Raw genomic sequence first — 7,876 nt, 5'->3', positions numbered from 1 at the left:
GGTGAAAGAGGCAAGCTGTCTAGCTACATCAGGGGTGGGCAAACTACAGCCCGCCAGCCGGATCCGCCCCGGGAGCTCCCGTTTGGGAGCAGGATCTGGGGCTTGTCCCGCTCTCATGCTCCAGCCAGGGCGCAGGGTTGGGGGCTGCTCCGCGCAGCTCCCAGAAGCTGTGGCATGGCCCCGCTCCAGCTTCTATGCGCTCCAGTGGCCCCCTCTGGCGCTCCAATGGTAGCTGCAGGGGCAGTGCCTGCAGATGGGGCAGCATGCAGAGCCGCTTGGCCACACTTCCGCGTAGGAGCCAGAGAAGGGACATGCCACTGCTTCCGGGAGCCACTTGGGGTCAGCATCGTTTGGAGCCTGCACCCCTGAGCTTCTCCCCATGCCCCAACCCCCGCCCCAGCCCTGATCCCCCTCCCATCCTCTGAACCTCTCGGTCCCAGCCCAGAGCACCCTCCTACACCCCAAACTCCTCATCCCCAGCCCAACTCCAGAGCCTGCACCCCCAACCAGAGCCCTCATCCCCTCCCGCACCCCAACCCCAATTTTGTGAGCATTCATGGCCCGCCATACAATTTCTCTTCCTAGATATGGCCCTCAGGCCAAAACATTTGCCCACCCCTGAGCTACATAGAGCTCTCCTTCAGCTCTCTGTAACTCAAAAGCTTGTGTGGTTCACCAGTAGAAGTTGGTCCAGTAAAGGATATTACCTCAGCCACCTTGTCTGACTAATATTCTGGGGCCAACATGGTTACAACTGTGCAAACAATCACAGGGATGCTGTATTGCTACTTGTGTGTGTGAAATGTTTTGAGATGTTTGGGTGAAACATTTTATTTGTGTCCTGTCCAGCTGGCTTTGGGGTGGGGGTAGGGTGGAATGTTAATGATCAAGCACAATATCTATAATGGGAAATGTGGGAGAGTGAAACAGGCTGAAGTTTTCAGCATATAGTGGAAAGCTGGAAAAGGAGAGGGTGCTCAGGCCCCCTTTCCCTATTTGCACTATTGAGCCATACAAAGTTTGTAGCAGGCAGTACAACTTATAGCAGTTCTACTGGTCTCTGCTTCTCCCCATAGGCACGGTCTACACCATCCTGCTTTCTAAAAAGCTTCCTGCCATTGCTAACACAAAAACAGCTCTCCCAGTGTTAACAATGGTGGGAGCACTAGTGCAGACAAAGCACAAAGAGATCTACGTAACAGGATAGATATAATGCTGGCTGCCAAGGGCACCTTTTCTACTCCAGTATTCCAATGCTTGGTACCACCTGTGGAGTTAGCATCAGAAGCAGTGGAATATTTTTCAGAAACCAAGCTAGTGCAGGCAAAGCCTTACTATCAATATGTATACAGAGTTATACAGTCTACCTACCTCTTTTCCATTCTTTGTTGCTGGTGTTTTTTTGCCATATTTCTGTACATAGTACAAATACTAAACAAAAGATGTATACCAGTATAGTCTTTTTAACTGTAATTTGAGTACTCAATTTGCTTAAATTACTTGCATGTGATCTTTAATCCAATCACACTAAGGAAACCTTGAAATTGTTAATTAAAATAGATATCTCTGCTAGTTGCTTCAAATTTCCACACTTGAGTTCACGGTTCGACTCAGAAAATATTTTAGACTGTAAAATGAGGCTAGGTAAAAAACTGCAAAATATATACGGAATAGTCTTCCGTTAGCAGGAGAATCTATTAAATGGCTCCAGGTCTTTCCATCTTTATTTTCTGTAAATTCTATGTTATGGAAGAAAAACTGAGTTTGACTGCAGTTATTTGTGTAGTTCTTAAAGTGTGCCTAGCATTATACAGTGGATAAAATGTGTTAACATGAGTCTCTGCCCATAGAAGCTTGTAGTCTTAATAGTGCCAGTGGTACCAGTATAGAAAGAGAGAGTGGGAACTGGTCTGTGAATTTAGATAGCTTTTTGGATACAAAGTTAAAAAATGTTGTTTAGGTGGCAAAGTCAAGCACGTGAAAGTTAGGAAATGAGGTTTAAGGTTTCCCATCCATCCTTCATTCCACCTCTTTGTGCATCCATCCTGTGGAAAAGAAATATTATGTAATTAAAGAATATATGTATATGTGCAAGGGAGCAGAATTAAGGTTGCACGGGCAATCTGATGGCAAATTAGGAATTATCATTAGATTTCTCATTTGACTATTGGGATTGTTTTAGGAATACCCCTAAGGACATTCATGACCAGTTCACCACAGCCAACCACACTAATGTGTAAAACATACATCACCTCATCCAGCTAATAAAAGGTCTTACTTTAATCTTCCTGCTTATAAATCACCTTGGTCAATCTGAAACCTCTGTTATAGCAATGAGATGTTAGCCATGGAGTTTATAGAATGAGGCTGTTATATAATCTGTGTGTAAAATTGTGCACAGCGTAATTCTTTCAGTGTTTGTGTGTTATGTTTTAGCCTTATCAAATGTCCATACTAAGTCCTATAAATGAATCCTTAGGTCAAATATTTTGCTGGCATAACTCAGTTGACTTCTGTGGATTTACACCAGCAGATAATCTGGGCCCCCAGTGTCACTGGTGGTATTGGTTTGATAGGAAGCAAAGCAAGGATTTTATTTTGCCACATAACCATTTTGAAAGGGGTATATCCGAAGAGATGGGACTATTATACAATTGAAGGTTAAAGAGAGACTGATCCTAAAATCACAAGACCCATAACATATCTGCATCATCCACAGTATTGTGGAATTTGCCTTGTCTTTCTTCCACCACTACCATTCCGTACTTTCTATCCCCATTAAGAGGATTCCTCAAATATAATTTAGTTGAATAAAAGGCTCACATAGCTTCTCAAGTTGTCCTGTTAATTTTTTTTTTAAGTAGATGAAATGAAATTGCCGGTAACCTTCTTTCGATTCTTATACCTCAGCTTACATGTCATCTGGAAAATCAGTGTATTCAGTAAACAGTCTCACATCTTGTTTAAGTGGGTGAGGTGATATCTTTCATTGGACCAACATCTGTTGGTGAGAGAGACAAGCTTTTGAACTACGCTGAGTTCTTCTTCAGTCTGGAAAAGGTGCTAATATTCTGGGACCAACACAGCTACTAAAACACTGCATACGCACATCTTGTTTTTTATATAGGCATGGCAGGATGCTGGACTTGTCCTATCCACCACTAGTAATGAGGCCTGCAAAATGTTTGATGCTACACTGACTCAGGTATGGAAGAGTTTTGATAAAACATGCATTGAAGGGACTGACAATCATAAAAAGAGTGTTTGTGGCAGTTGATTTTTGAATTGTTTACCCTTTTTATTAATTAAGTGGAGAGTGTCACGTTAAAAAAAATATTTTTAAGAAACAGATTCCCTCATTTATTGATGATATGTTAGATAATTACATCTGAAAAAAATTAGTCTCACTGTTCCCATTTATCTTGTTACTTTTGAATTCACTCAATTGAGACAATGAAAAGAAACCTAATTTCTAGTCAACTTCACTCTTTATTCACATGGACCAATGATAAGAGTCTAGGAGGCACTGAAGGATGTCTCTCCAAGTTACTAGCAGCAGATCCAATTTTTAGTATGTATACCTTATTAATGGTTATCACTGAGGCTGAACGTACAGTATAGTAATTTTATATGCTTAGCTTATTTCATATTACTCCTGGTGGAATTCTGTGCCAAAAATGCAAAATTCTGCATATTTTATTTGTCAAAATAATGCAATATAATCACACCAGTTTCTCTTATTTTGGTAATTTATTTAAACTGCCATACAGAAAAAAAATCACAATAACTGTTCAGCATTTCCTAAACACATGAAAGTTAAGGTACAAATACTTGGTAACCAATACCCTGCATTCCAGTTATAATCCTGGATTTTCATTTAAATTACATTACTTTTATTTTGGTGTTTGGTGTTCTGTAAGTAGAATGTCAGTTTAAAATGAAAATCATACAGTTTTGCTAATCATTGTCGTGCATTATTTTTAAATGGATAAGTAAAATAGATCCTAATTTGTAGTCTAACCCCATTGTGCCTCTCTGGCACAAGAGAAACAGTGAGAAAGCACATAGCTCTTCCTAACTGAAGATTCCATTACAGTCATTTACAATAAGGCTCCTTTACACCACTCCAGCAAAGTGAAGGAGCCTTAATTGACTAAAAGAAAAGGAGTACTTGTGGCACCTTAGAGACTAACCAATTTATTTGAGCATGAGCTTTCGTGAGCTACAGCTCACTTCATCAGATGTTTACCGTGGAAACTGCAGCAGACTTTATATACACACAGAGAATATGAAACAATACCTCCTCCCACCCCACTGTCCTGCTGGTAATAGCTTATCTAAAGTGATCAACAGGTGGGCCATTTCCAGCACAAATCCAGGTTTTCTCACCCTCCACCCCCCACACAAATTCACTCTCCTGCTGGTGCTAGCCCATCCAAAGTGACAACTCTTTACATAATCAAGTCGGGCTATTTCCTGCATAGATCAAGGTTTTCTCACATCCCCCCCACCCCCATACACACACAAACTCACTCTCCTGCTGGTAATAGCTCATCTAAACTGACCACTCTCCAAGTTTAAATCCAAGTTAAACCAGAACATCTGGGGGGGGGGTAGGAAAAAACAAGAAGAAACAGGCTACCTTGCATAATGACTTAGCCACTCCCAGTCTCTATTTAAGCCTAAATTAATAGTATCCAATTTGCAAATGAATTCCAATTCAGCAGTTTCTCGCTGGAGTCTGGATTTGAAGTTTTTTTGTTTTAAGATAGCGACCTTCATGTCTGTGATTGCGTGACCAGAGAGATTGAAGTGTTCTCCGACTGGTTTATGAATGTTATGATTCTTGACATCTGATTTGTGTCCATTTATTCTTTTACGTAGAGAATAATTTCTCTACGTAAAAGAATAAATGGACACAAATCAGATGTCAAGAATCATAACATTCATAAACCAGTCGGAGAACACTTCAATCTCTCTGGTCACGCAATCACAGACATGAAGGTCGCTATCTTAAAACAAAAAAACTTCAAATCCAGACTCCAGCGAGAAACTGCTGAATTGGAATTCATTTGCAAATTGGATACTATTAATTTAGGCTTAAATAGAGACTGGGAGTGGCTAAGTCATTATGCAAGGTAGCCTGTTTCTTCTTGTTTTTTCCTACCCCCCCCCCAGATGTTCTGGTTTAACTTGGATTTAAACTTGGAGAGTGGTCAGTTTAGATGAGCTATTACCAGCAGGAGAGTGAGTTTGTGTGTGTATGGGGGTGGGGGGGATGTGAGAAAACCTTGATCTATGCAGGAAATAGCCCGACTTGATTATGTAAAGAGTTGTCACTTTGGATGGGCTAGCACCAGCAGGAGAGTGAATTTGTGTGGGGGGTGGAGGGTGAGAAAACCTGGATTTGTGCTGGAAATGGCCCACCTGTTGATCACTTTAGATAAGCTATTACCAGCAGGACAGTGGGGTGGGAGGAGGTATTGTTTCATATTCTCTGTGTGTATATAAAGTCTGCTGCAGTTTCCACGGTAAACATCTGATGAAGTGAGCTGTAGCTCACGAAAGCTCATGCTCAAATAAATTGGTTAGTCTCTAAGGTGCCACAAGTACTCCTTTTCTTTTTGCGAATACAGACTAACACGGCTGTTCCTCTGAAACCTGTCATTAATTGACTAAGAATGGGAACAATTAACTAACAATGGGAACATTGGCCCCCTGCCTGCTTAGTTGTTAAATTTCTGCTCTGCCTCAGGGACAAAGCCTACTTCACACAGCCCTAGGCCTCCAATCCGGGGATGCAGCAACAGCAAGCGAGAGGGACAGATTGAGTCTCTCTCACTTGTTCCCACACAAACACGTGCCCAAATCAGTCCCATCCCCTTAACGTCTCTCCACAGCAGATGTACCCCTGGGCTGCTGCGGAAGGGGCATGTGTTCCCCACAGATTTCTTTGCTCCCCAATTTTTCTGCAGGGGAACCAAGAAATCTTTGGAAGATATGAATTTTGCGCCCCCAGAAGGGCGCAGAATTCCCCCAGGAGTATCACATGCATAAGCATAAGGGCTGGGTCCTGAAAATATATTGATTAATTTTATTTATGTTCTACAAGATAGCCCTTTTTCTTCCCTTTAGGACATTCTCTTTTAAAAGGCAGACATGAGAAATGGGTTGAAAAAATGTACTTCCAATGAACTATGAAATGTAATTACTAAAATGAAAAGTAACTTGGTAGTATATGCTTGGATTTGGATCTCAGTCTTATTGAGGATGGCGATGTGCTTAGGGACTGGAGGAGACAATGCGTGCTATCCTCCTGCTGGCTGATGAGTATGATAGGATTAATGAAAGAAAGTGACCACTTGACAGGGAAAAAATGAATGGTGGGGAAAGTGGTGAACCTCAAATTGATGTAAGAAAGTGAATGAAGTATGGATTGATATAGATAACTTATATTGAAGAATAGTGTTTGCATGCTAATTCCTAATTGTCCCTGATCATGTGTTTACCTTTATTATTTTAAATACACGTAGTATGATGTGATGCAGTGATAGCAATAAACTATATAGATTGAATAAAAAGCTTTATTTATAAACATGTATTAGAAAAGTACAACATTCGCCCACTGCCAGGCAGGCCAGCTGCCAGTACCACACCAAAACTCCAGTAACAACAGAACCTTACAGAAAAAATAAAAATAAAAAAGTGCATGAACAAGTGCAAAAAGTGAAACCATGTACAAGACTGAAACCCCCTACCATTGCAAGTCTGCTACCCCCACCACGACCTCCGCCCATCCTCCTTTACCTTCCTTCCCTGTTTGCCGTGCCCTTTGTGCTGGGGGTGGGAAGCGCTGTGTGGGAAAATATCGAGAGCTGCATGGGGCAAGTTTGCATGGGCCACCCAGCCATGGAGTTTTTCAACCTCTTTTTGGACTGCATCACAGGGCCATGCATTGGACTCATGCCATGGTGCACATAATGCAGCAGAACTCGATACTCTTGCAGCCATTAGTGATATAGCTGTTCAGACAGTTCTTTCTGCTGAGCTCTGTCCTCCTCCCTTAGCTGCTGTTCCTGTTCCAGGAATTGTGAAACAAGTGCATGGTCTCATTCTGAAACCCTGTCCTCAAGATATGCAAGAAGCCTGAGCCTTTCCTCTTGGCGCTCAGCATACTTTTCCTCTAGCCTAAGTCCCTCTGTCTTTGATACTGGACCTACTTGTTGTCCCTGTTTAGAACTTCAACCATAAGTTCATCACAGAAATGCTTCCACTTGGAATGGTCCACTTGGAATGGCCCAGGCTTCTGCTGCACTGTGGGCAAGCTGTGGAGGTACTGCAATCACTAGAGGTCGAGGGGCCTGGAACAGGACAAGACACAGATGGTTATTGTCTCACAAAGCTCAGTGCAGGCTTCTGTCCCTTCTGTGGCTGCTGCAGGATCCACAGTGGGCTGTTCCTCAGAGATGCATCAAACAGGTCATCCGAGTATGGCCCCAGGATGTGCTGCTGGTGCTCCTCCTGAAAGCCTCCTCTGGGAACAGTTTCAGCCACAGAGTCACTTTGCTGGCCTCACTCAGCGCTTGCTGCTGGCTCCCATCAGTTGCCATGCTAGATGCTGGGGTCAGCAGGGTGCCATTCCAGATGATCACATCATCATGCACCACCGCTGGCTCTGCTCAGCACAGTGCCCAGAACCCGGTCAAACTCCTCATAAAAAAGGAATGTTGCCCAAGGTGTGATCCCTGGTTTTCCTGTACTCAGTCTTGAGCCACTTAATCTGCTCCCTGCACTGTTCACTGGTTTGGTAAATTTGCAACACTGCCAGCTTCTTCGCTATTTGCTGGTATGTATGGTCATTATTTGTACTCTTACT

At 42.7% G+C, this 7,876-nt stretch overlaps 1 protein-coding gene across 7 annotated transcripts in view; it reads left to right on the top strand.

The window, feature by feature from the left end:
* Positions 1 to 7,876, top strand: part of LOC125624199 (tetratricopeptide repeat protein 38-like) — a 31,616-nt gene that overhangs the window by 1,224 nt on the left and 22,516 nt on the right. For all 7 annotated transcript variants that reach the window (XM_075121129.1, XM_075121146.1, XM_075121137.1 and 4 more), the window contains exon 2: positions 3,128 to 3,205. The gene's annotated coding sequence lies outside the window, so the exon portion shown is untranslated. The remainder of the gene's footprint in view (positions 1 to 3,127; positions 3,206 to 7,876) is intronic.

This window comes from Caretta caretta, chromosome 1 (genome assembly GCF_965140235.1).
Source record: "Caretta caretta isolate rCarCar2 chromosome 1, rCarCar1.hap1, whole genome shotgun sequence".
Taxonomy (NCBI): Eukaryota; Metazoa; Chordata; order Testudines; family Cheloniidae; genus Caretta; species Caretta caretta.
Note: the sequence above shows the minus strand (reverse complement) of the source record. Positions and strands in the feature narration are given on the sequence as shown.